Source organism: Pogoniulus pusillus, chromosome 6, assembly GCF_015220805.1.
Source record: "Pogoniulus pusillus isolate bPogPus1 chromosome 6, bPogPus1.pri, whole genome shotgun sequence".
In the NCBI taxonomy this organism is placed as follows: Eukaryota; Metazoa; Chordata; class Aves; order Piciformes; family Lybiidae; genus Pogoniulus; species Pogoniulus pusillus.
The window spans coordinates 2,526,006-2,537,263 of record NC_087269.1 but is presented as its reverse complement, the minus strand read 5'-3'; the positions used below and the strand labels follow the sequence as shown (position 1 = coordinate 2,537,263).

Genomic DNA, 11,258 nt, shown 5'->3' with positions numbered 1-11,258 from the left:
CCACCACATACCACATCCAGTTCTGGTGTCTCCATCATAAGAAGGACACAGAGCTGTTGGAGCAAGTCCATAGGAGGGCTACAAAGGTGATCCAAGGGCAGAAGCACCTCTGATATGAGAATAGGCTGAGGGAGCTGGAGTTCTTCAGTCTAGGCAAGACAAGACTCTGGGGGGACCTTAAAGCTGCTTTGCAATACCTGAAAGGATCCTACAGGAAGGCTGGAGAGGAACTTTTCATAAGGGAGTCTAGTGACAGCACAAGGGGGAATGGTTTGAAGCTGAGGAAGACTAGGTTTAGACTGCATCTTAGGAAGAAGTTCTTCAAAGGTGGTGAGACTCTGGTATAGGAGGCCTAGGGAAGTTGTGGATGCCTCATCCCTCAGGGTGTTCAAGGCCAGGTTCAATGAGGCCTTGAGCAGCTGAGTCTAATTTAGAGTCAGAGAGGTTGGAGGATCTCTGGATCTAAGCTATCCTATAATTCTAATGTTCACACAGACAGTATTGGAATATCTGCCCAGGAGGTGTGGCAATAAGCATGGCTGCCTTAAGCCCCACAAAATGTCCATTTTCTTTCCTGCAAGCCAAACTTCTCTGAAAACCTCTCCAAAAGCCCTTTGGATAAACTGGTCCTAATGCTGCTTTGCAGGAGGTGGGCCTGAGATCCACTGAGTCAGATCAAAACCTGGCACAGCTCTCTTCTGGTCCCCGTTTCCCATCAAAGAATCAGAATGAATGTTGGGATTAGAGAGTGGATTAAAACTGGGCAGAAACAGAGATGTGTAACGAATGTCTTGCTCCTAGATGAGGTGTTTTCACTCTCAGCCAACTTTTGCAAACCCAAGACCATAATGGCAGACATTCCCCTGAATATTTTTCATCATTCCTCTTACTCCAACAAGTTTATTCAGGCATTTTATCATTTCCAGTTGGTCTCCATCTCTCCACTCTTGCAAATTGCTGTTATTAATTATGAGCCCACTTCTAAGCCTCCCCGTGAGGAGGACTTCAGCTCTGGTCCTGCAACTGAGGAGGGGTTACTGGACTTCTTGTAAGGAAGAGAAAGTGCTACTCCACCCTGAAGGGATCGTTCAGCTTTGGAGAGAGGAGCATACAGCTGTTTTTTATTAGGTTGGAGACCTTTAAAAGGCAGTGTCCGGGTAGGGGTGGGACCTTTGGTCTAGAGGAGAAACATGTTCTGCTCAGTCTCTGGTTTGGAGAAGGTCAAACATGCAGTCTCCAGCCAAATGGCACAAGGGTCAGGAAGCTCTGCTGTGATTTTCCTCTGGCTGGTGACAGGATCTGGGCTGCTACAATGGGACAAAAGTTGGCTGCTGCTGTGGCTTGGACTGGGCACTCCTACAGCAAAAACGATAGTGAAGACATTAAAAAAAAAAAGGCAAGGGAGACAAACACCACTGAAACGTTGGGAAAATTAACTGTAACTCCAGATCCAAATCCTACCCCTTTGCAGGCAAGTAAGCAGGATATACAGTGCCCAAAACTCAGTGATTTCAGGGCGAAGCAGGGGGAGGGAAAAGGCAGAATAATGCTAAGCTGAGAGGCTTAAGGCTTGCTTTTCACCCTGGAAATTGCTCTAATCTTGTGCAAGATGTCTGATGGTAGAGAAATCTCAAGTTCCTGCAGTTTTGCTGCTTGATAAGATTATCCTCATGCTAGAAGAAGGACAACCATGTGCATCATTCCCTTTTATGCCCATTCACACTATAGATACAAGACAGCCTGCATATGTGTTGTCCTCTCCTTTATTTTCTTCTTCTGTTGTGCTGTCATTTTTGCAGAAAATTTGAAGATGAGGAGTAAGGTTTGGAGATGAGGAAGAAGTTCTTCACCATGAAGATGGTGGAACACTAGAGCACATTTGTCCAGAAAGGTGTTGGAGGCCGCATTGCTGGAAGTACTCAAGGTCTTGATGGCATTTTGATCAACCTGCTCTAATAGGGGATGTCCCTGCTGACTGCAGGCAGTTGGAGCAGATCACCTTTAAAAGTGACTCAAACTATTCCATGATGCTATATTGTGCCCCACCCTCCCAGAAGCTGTCACCAAGGTGAGCATCTGGCACCAGCAGCTTTGTGACATCAGCCCTGGAGCCAAGGAAACTGTGTCAGTGTGAGTGCTGGGGACACCACACATACCACTGCTCTGGTGCAGGGAGCCCTCTGTTCTTGTGTCCACATGTCCACTGGACAGGATCTCACCATCTTCACGGTTCAGCTTCCATGGGGACACCTCCATTCCTGTGCACACCTTCAGAGAGATGGAACATGTTGCACCTCTGGAACCATTCCAGGTCAGTTGCACAGGGCTCTGAACAACTTGATATAGTTGAAGATATACTTGATCACAGCTGGAAGTTAGGATAGAAAATTGTAAAAAGTCCCTTCCAATCTACCCAACTTGATCATTCCACGATGGGAGATGTGCCAAGATCAGCTTAGGAAAGAATCAGAGCAACCAGGTCAAGTTAGAGATGACCATACCAAAGAGTTGAAACCAGATGATATTGAAGATCCCTTCCATAAATATGATACCTCTAAGAAGGGTCTGTAGAGCGTGAAGCACTGTTGGTGGCAGCTGTCTCTGAAACAAGGACATTGGCCAATGTAACATGTCCATTGGTGTCACTTGCAGAGGAGGCAAAGGACTCAGCCTGCCTGGACAGAAGCTAAGGAAACCTCAATGCAGAAGCAGTTGCTGGAGGCAACCCAAGCCCAGATGCCAGCAAGTCAGCATGATTCATGCCACCAGCATCAGCCAATCAGTGATTGCCACATCACAGCACCATTGTCAGTGGAATCTCTGTTGCCATGATGCCACATGCCACACCCACCAACCAGAAAGGATATAAAGGAACACAGACACACTACTCTTCACTCTGGAGGCACATACAGTGGTGGAATGAGATCCTGAGAGGTTCCCTCACGAAGCAGTGTTCCAAAAGAACAGAGAGAATGAGACAGACTTCTTGATGGGATGAATTGCATGTTCCAAGGATCACTGCTAAAGGTCCAAAGAGGCTTGGCCCTTGAGGTGCCCAGGAGCTACTGCAGAGCAAGGACATGGGGTGAGAGCCTGCGGTGATCGGAGGGCTACTGTTGGGCTTGGCATGTGTGGGGCTGGAGATGGTGCTGCCAAGTGGCACCATGTGAAGGCTTGAGAGCTGGTGGCCACAGAGAGTGACCTTGTTTTTCTTGGTTTTCCAGAGCCGATGGCTGTGTGGGACATGGTGGCTGACCTCCATCAACAAGCCCTTCTGCTGCAGCAGGTATCTTTCTATCTTCTTGCTTTTCCTCTTCTTGGCTTTCTTCTTCTTCTTCTTCTTCTACATCGCCCTACAGCTGCAACCGGGCAGTAGCTTGCTTCAGGCTGTAGTTCTGTGTTCCTGGTAGCTGGCTTGCAGGACATGGAAGGGCTTCTGAAGCACAGGGGAGGCCATGCTGGGTATGGGTGGGCCTGAGGAAAAACGGGTGGATTTGGGGAAAAGATGTGAGTGACAGAGAGGAAAAAGATGGGGATGAAGCAGAAGCCGAGAGCACAGGAGGCTGTGCTTGTGGATTAGAAGGGTATGAGAGTGGGTTTTGCCTAGGAAGAGCCTACCCAGGGAGGTGGTGGAGTCCCTGTCCCTGGAGGAGTTAAAGAAGCGTGTGCATGTTGCGCTTGAGGCTCCAGTTCAGCATTGCTGGTAGCTGGCTTCGGGTTGGACTCAATGACCTTCAAGGTCTTTTCCAACCTTCATGACTTAAATGTTTTTTATGACTTTATGCTTCTGCCTTGTCCTCATCTTCCTCTTCTGTGTCATGGTCTTCCGCGTTGTGGCCGTCTTCTTTTGCCTCCTGCTCTTCTCCCTCTTCTCCCTTGTCCCCTACTTCCTCTGCACCGTTCTTCCTTCCCTCATCCCCTTCCCCTTCCTTCACGTCTCCTTGCGTCGTCCCCTTCCCCTTCCTTCGCGTCTCCTTGCGTCGTCCCCTTCCCCTTCCTTTGCATCCTGCTCCTCTGCCCCCTCCAGTACCTTTCCTTTCTGCGTCGTGCTCTACTGCATCGTGTCCCCTTCCTTTTTCCCTGTCCCCGCTTTGAGGCAAAGATACTGAGGTTGCGGAGGCCACGGAGGGTTTGGGGAGAAATTGATTGGCTTTGGGGAGAAACTGGTTGGCTTTGGGGTTCAGAGAGTGGGGTTGGGTGGACACTGGGGGTGGTGGGAATGACCCAGAGGAAGAGGATGGGGTGAAAGCAGAAGGCGAGAGCACAGGAGGCTATGCTTGTAGATTAGAAGTATAAGAGAGTGGGTTTTGCCTAGCAGGAGCCTACCCAGGGAGGTGGTGGTGTCCCCATACCTGGAGGAGCTGAAGAAGCGTGTGCATGTTGCGCTTGAGGCTCCAGTTCAGCATTGCTGGTAGCTGGCTTCGGGTTGGACTCAATGACCTTCAAGGTCTTTTCCAACCATCATGACTTGAATGATTTTTATGACTTTATGCTTCTGCCTTGTCCTCATCTTCCTCTTCTGTGTCATGGTCTTCCGGGTTGTGGCCGTCTTCTTTTGCCTCCTGCTCTTTTTCCTCCTCCCTGTTGTCCCCTGTTTCCTCCACGTCGTCCTTCCTTGCGTCGTCCCATTCCCCTTCCTTCGCGTCCCCTCGCATCCTCCCATTCCTCTTCCTTCTTGTCTCGTTGCGTCGTCCCACTCCCCTTCCTTTGCATCATCCTCCTATGCCCCCTCCAGACCCTTTCCCTACTGTGTCGTGCTCTACTGCGTCGCGTCCCCCTCCTTTTTCCCTGTCCCCGCTTTGAGGCAAAGATGCTGAGCTTGTGGAGGCCACGGAGGGTTTGGGGAGAAACTGGTTGGCTTTGGGGTTCAGAGGGTGTGGTTGGGTGGACATTGGGGGTGGTGGGAATGACCCAGAAGAAGAGGATTGGGTGAAAGCAGAAGGCGAGAGCACAGGAAGCTGTGCTTGTGGATTAGAAGTATAAGAGAGTGGGTTTTGCCTAGCAGGAGCCTACCCAGGGAGGTGGTGGAGTCCCCATTCCTGGAGGAGCTGAAGAAGCGTGTGCATGTTGCGCTTGAGGCTCCAGTTCAGCATTGCTGGTAGCTGGCTTCGGGTTGGACTCAATGACCTTCAAGGTCTTTTCCAACCATCATGACTTGAATGATTTTTATGACTTTATGCTTCTGCTTTGTCCTCATCTTCCTCTTCTGTGTCATGGTCTTCCGGGTTGTGGCCGTCTTCTTTTGCCTCTTGCTCTTTTTCCTCCTCCCTCTTCTCCCTTGTTTCCTCCACGTCGTCCTTCCTTGCGTCGTCCCATTCCCCTTCCTTCGTGTCCCCTCGCATCCTCCCATTCCTCTTCCTTCTTGTCTCGTTGCGCCGTCCCACTCCCCTTCCTTTGCATCATCCTCCTATGCCCCCTCCTGACCCTTTCCCTACTGCGTCGTGCTCTACTGCGTCGCGTCCCCTTCCTTTTTCACTGTCCCCGCTTTGAGGCAAAGATACTGAGCTTGCGGAGGCCACGGAGGGTTTGGGGAGAAACTGGTTGGCTTTGCGGTTCAAAGGGTGCGGTTGGGTGGACACTGGGGGTGGTGGGAATGACCCAGAGGAAGAGGATGGGGTGAAAGCAGAAGGCGAGAGCACAGGAGGCTGTGCTTGTGGATTATAAGTATAAGAGAGTGGGTTTTGCCTAGGAAGAGCCTACCCAGGGAGGTGGTGGAGTCCCCATTCCTGGAGGAGCTGAAGAAGCGTGTGCATGTTGCGCTTGAGGCTCCAGTTCAGCATTGCTGGTAGCTGGCTTCGGGTTGGACTCAATGACCTTCAAGGTCTTTTCCAACCATCATGACTTGAATGATTTTTATGACTTTATGCTTCTGCCTTGTCCTCATCTTCCTCTTCTGTGTCATTGTCTTCCGGGTTGTGGCCGTCTTCTTTTGCCTCTTGCTCTTTTTCCTCCTCCCTGTTGTCCCCTGTTTCCTCTACGTCGTCCTTCCTTGCGTCATCCCCTTCCCCTGCCTTCACATCTCCTTGTGTTGTCCCATTCCCCTTCCTTCGCGTCTCCTCGCATCCTCCCATACCTCTTCCTTCTTGTCTCATTGCATCATCCCACTCCCCTTCCTTTGCATCATCCTCCTATGCCCCCTCCAGACCCTTCCCTTACTGCGTCGTGCTCTATTGCGTCGTGTCCCCCTCCTTTTTCACTGTCCCCGCTTTGAGGCAAAGATGCTGAGCTTGCGGAGGCCACGGAGGGTTTGGGGAGAAATTGATTGGCTTTGAGGAGAAACTGGTTGGCTTTGGGGTTCAGAGGGTGCGGTTGGGTGGACATTGGGGGTGGTGGGAATGACCCAGAGGAAGAGGATGGGGTGAAAGCAGAAGGCGAGAGCACAGGAGGCTGTGCTTGTGGATTAGAAGTATAAGAGAGTGGGTTTTGCCTAGGAAGAGCCTACCCAGGGAGGTGGTGGAGTCCCCATTCCTGGAGGAGCTGAAGAAGCGTGTGCATGTTGCACTTGAGGCTCCAGTTCAGCATTGCTTTTAGCTGGCTTTGGGTTGGACTCAATGACCTTCAAGGTCTTCTCCAACCATCATGACTTGAATGATTTTTATGATTTTATGCTTCTGCCTTGTCCTCATCTTCCTCTTCTGTGTCATGGTCTTCCAGGTTGTGGCCGTCTTCTTTTGCCTCCTGCTCTTTTTCCTCCTCTCTGTTGTCCCGTTTCCTCTACGTCGTCCTTCCTTGCGTCATCCCATTCCCCTTCCTTCGCGTCTCCTTGCGTCGTCCCATTCCCCTTCCTTCACGTCCCCTCGCATCCTCCCATTCCTCTTCCTTCGTGTCTCCTTGCGTCGTCCCATTCCCCTTCCTTTGCATCATCCTCCTCTGCCCCCTCCAGACCCTTCCCTTATTGCATCGTGCTCTATTGCGTCGTGTCCCCCTCCTTTTTCCCTGTCCCCGCTTTGAGGCAAAGATACTGAGCTTGCGGAGGCCCCGGAGGGTTTGGGGAGAAATTGATTGGCTTTGGGGAGAAACTGGTTGGCTTTGGGGTTCAGAGGGTGCGGTTGGGTGGACATTGGGGGTGGTGGGAATGACCCAGAGGAAGAGGATGGGGTGAAAGCAGAAGGCGAGAGCACAGGAGGCTGTGCTTGTGGATCAGAAGTGTAAGAGAGTGGGTTTTGCCTAGCAGGAGCCTACCCAGGGAGGTGGTGGTGTCCCCATTCCTGGAGAAGTTGAGGAAGCATGTGCATGTTGCACTTGAGGCTCCACTTTAGCATTGCTAGTAGCTGGCTTCGGGTTGGACTCAATGACCTTTAAGGACTTTTCCAACCTTCATGACTAGAATGATTTTACGATTCTGCCTTACCCTCATCTTCCTCTTCTGTGTCATGGTCTTCCGGGTTGTGGCCGTCTTCTTTTGCCTCCTCCCTTCCTCCTCTCTGTTGTCCCCTCTTTCCTCTACACTGTCCTTCCTTGCGTCATCCCCTTCCCCTTCCTTCGCGTCTCCTTGCGTCATCCCCTTCCCCTTCCTTCGCGTCTCCTTGCGTCATCCCCTTCCCCTTCCTTCGCGTCTCCTTGCGTCATCCCCTTCCCCTTCCTTCGCGTCGTCCTCCTCTGTCCACTCCAGACCCTTTCCCTTCTGCGTTGTGTCCCCTTCCTTTTTCCCTGTCCCCGCTTTGAGGCAAAGATGCTGAGCATGCGGAGGCCACGGAGGCTTTGGTTAGACCGTAGCGGGCTTCTGGATTGAGATGGTGTTGCTAGGTGGGCACTGGTGAAGACAGTAGGGACCCAGGGGAAGAGGATTGGGTTGAAGCAGAAGATGAGAGCACGCAAGGGTGTGCTTGTGTAAGAGAAGGGTGAGAGAGTGTTCAGGTTTTGCAGTCTATTCCCCAGGGCAGTGGTGGAGTCACCATGCCCGGAAGGCTTGCAGATGTGCCTTGTTGTGGCACTTGAGGATGGAGTTTGCTAATGTGATGGTAGCTGGGCTGTGTTTGGGCTGGATGATCTTAAAGATCTTCTCCAACCTTAGTGATTTTAAGGATTTTGTGATTCTGCTTCGTCCTCTTCTTCCTCTTCTGTGTCCTCTCCTTTTTCTTTTGTGCTGTCCTGTATCGCATTGTTTCCCTCTTTTCCTTTGCCTTTTTCTTCTTACAGAGAGCCCGTGAGGGGCTTAGGGAGGACAAGGTTGATGTGGGGTGAAGCTTGTGGTCTTGGGGAGAGCATGGTTGTTCTTTTTCTCGTGTTGCAGCATTCTTCCTGTCCTGTCTATGCGCTGTCGTCCTCTGCCTCTTCCTTTCCATCCTTTTCTGTTTCTTCTCTCTGTTTCTATTGCGCCATTAAAGGCGCAAGAGGATTTGTCATCCTCAAGGAGGAAGAGGAGGAAGAAGAAGTGCTCTTCTTCTTCCTCCTCTTCCTCCTCCTTTTTCTTTTCTAGGGTGTCCAAATTCCCACCCTCGGCTCCTTTGAGACCACGGCCAGACTGATCTGTCTTGGAGACAAGATGGTTCCTCCAGGTCGCCCTGTTTCATCTGGCCATGTTCACGCTGCCCAGCATCGCTGCTGAAGGTCCTAAGGGGTTTGGCCTTTGAGGTGCCCAAGAGCTACTGCAGAGCGAGGACATGGGGTGAGAGCCTGCGGTGATCGGAGGGCTACTGTTGGGCTTGGCATGTATGGTGCTGCCAAGTGGCACCACATGAAGGCTTGAGAGCTGGTGGCCACAGAGAGTGACCTTGTTTTTCTTGGTTTTCCAGAGCCGATGGCTGTGTGGGACATGGTGGCTGACCTCCATCAACAAGCCCTTCTGCTGCAGCAGGTATCTTTCTCTCTTCTTGCTTTTCCTCTTCTTGGCTTTCTTCTGTTTCTGTATTTTCAGCAGCAGCATCATAGTGCCACCGATCTGGACAGAGGTAATCTAGGCACAAATCTATTGCATCTGACTGCTTTGAATTTATCTCTGTGATCTATCTGATCCCCAATGATCTGATCCCTCCAAAATATAACCTTCTAGGAGCACCACTTGCACTTTATCATAGAATCAAGCAGATTGGAAGAGACCTGTAAGATCATCCAGTCCAGCCTATTACTCAGCCCTAGCAATACAATTAATATGCACCTTGGCTTTAGCTAAGCTCTTCTCTCAAGACTGTAATCATGAGCATATTTTTTCCCCTCTCATTACATACTTCAGGGGAAGTTCAGTGACTGACAAAGAAATCAGAGTTTGCAGGTGATAAGGACTCAGCAGTAAAAGCCTTAAAACTCTTTCACTTTTCTACAGAGAAAAGAGTTAAGAGAGTGAAGAAAAGATCCTAAGTCAAATGACTTGTTACCAGTATCTATCCAGTGTTTGTTCCTGAGGACTGTTCTCTAGAACCACTGGGAGAGTACTGACCTGTTGTAGACATGGGCCTTCTTCATGATAGTCCCCAGCACCTGCTTCACAGAGATGCTCAGATGAGAAACAAAGTCTGGTAGGAAAATCATCACATTCATAGACTACTAGCTCCAGAAGTTCCCCACACACACCCTTTTATGCCCCAAATCCAGAGCACCTGAGTCCTGTTGGGAGTCTCCTCCCACCCCAGGTGTGATCACTTTGCCTTCCCTGCTCTCTCCCCTTTTTAATCTGGGTCTTGTTGGAGTCTCCTCCCAGCCCAGGTGTCACCACTTTGCCCTCCCTACTCCCCTCCCCTATTTAATGGGCCCCAGGAAAGGCAGAAGGTTCAAGCTTGCCCAACTGGGCAGAGGGATCCTTCTCCCGTCGTGACTGGTGAGTGCCCATGGTGCACACTGGGTGATTGGTGGAGGAGATCAAAGGCCGGGGGGCCTGGTGGCCCCCCGGTTATGTAGGCTAGAGACTTGATGATTACTCTGATATCACTCACAGGTGCTGGTTGGGTCTCTTCACTTAGAATCATAGAATCAATTGGGTTGGAAGAGATCTCCAAGATCATCCAGTGCTGTTCAATCAGTTAGATTGTGGCACTAAGTGTCTCATCCAGTCTTTTCTTGAATATCTCCAGGGACAGCAACTCTACTGCCTTCCTAGGCAGCCCATTCCAATGGCAGATGCCACATAGGGAAGAAAAGAAAGGGAGAGGAAAAAAAAGATCATGGGTCCTGGATCCAGTGCCAAACCTGCCAGAGTGGATATTCAATGCAGAGTCACTGCTCAGGCTTGCTCATGCCCCTGTTTGTAGGCTCCAGTTCCTGGAGTGGTTGAGACATCAGCATCAGTGCTTGTTAAGAGAAATGATACTAGACCCTTTCCCACAAGTTCCATTTTCTCTTCTCTTGGGGGATTGTCTAGGTGGATAACTCATTTCCATGACTCTGGAAAGAAACAGGTCATTTGGAACTGAGGTGGTGAAGAAGAAAGGAAACAGCTCCAGGTTCAGGAATCCTGAGTGAAATTGCCATATTCTGACTGTGAAGCATATTTGTATTTGTCCTTCCTCTCTTGCTCCATTTCTTCAGTAGATCCAGGTGTGTGGCATGTATATCCTCTCCACCGGAAGACTATGATGTTCACTTTGAGGATTCCTGAAGACTGTCTGCTTCTCAAGCTGAATAAAGGAGCAGAAAGCTTGTGGGAGGAACCAAGCTTTTGTGAACATTGATTATTTTTTCATCACAGAAAAACTCCTTGACTTCCAGAAATTTCCTCTGAAAAAAGCTGTACAAGCTGAGATTGATCTATGAGAGGTCATTAAGAGGTCTATAGTCATAAGTCAAAACCATTTCATCTACTGACTTCTGCTGAAGGATATGCACTGCCTGTATATTGTCCTGTATGTCTTACACAGGAACACGTCTTCACCCTAATATTTTGTCCCTCTTGCCATTGAAAAGACAGAAAATTACATTTCTGGAAACATTTGATGTATTTAATCATAGTAATAATGTGATATTAAAGTGATTACAGGCTCCTATTCACACTGGCTGAAGTTCACCCTCTGGCCTTGCCAAAAAGTCCCTTCCATATAAAATCAGTTATTCTCTGAATTTTGAACACATAGAATCATAGAATCAACAAAGTTGGAAGAGACCTCCAAGATCATCCAGTCCAACCTAGCACCCAGCCCTAGCCAATCAACCAGACCATGGCACTAAGTGCCTCATCCAGTCTTTTCTTGAACACCTCCAAGGATGGTGCCTCCACCACCTCCCTGGGCAGCCCATTCCAATGGGAAATCACTCTCTCTGTGAATAACTTCCTCCTAACACATCTAGTGGGACCAATGTGTAGACTCACAGCTTGAGTGCTTTTACTT

General features: G+C 49.9%; 2 long non-coding RNA genes across 2 annotated transcripts; one reads left to right on the top strand and one right to left on the bottom strand.

Annotated features, from left to right (window-relative positions):
• Window positions 1-1,093: 1,093 nt before the first annotated feature.
• On the bottom strand, window positions 1,094-9,544 carry LOC135175862 (uncharacterized). Its single transcript, XR_010302480.1, has 2 exons — window positions 9,377-9,544; window positions 1,094-1,356 (listed from the first exon to the last, which is right to left on the bottom strand). It is a non-coding gene; the product is annotated as an uncharacterized LOC135175862 (long non-coding RNA).
• Window positions 9,545-9,650: 106 nt separating this feature from the next.
• Window positions 9,651-10,920, top strand: LOC135176441 (uncharacterized). Its single transcript, XR_010302649.1, has 2 exons — window positions 9,651-9,754; window positions 10,462-10,920. It is a non-coding gene; the product is annotated as an uncharacterized LOC135176441 (long non-coding RNA).
• Window positions 10,921-11,258: the final 338 nt, after the last annotated feature.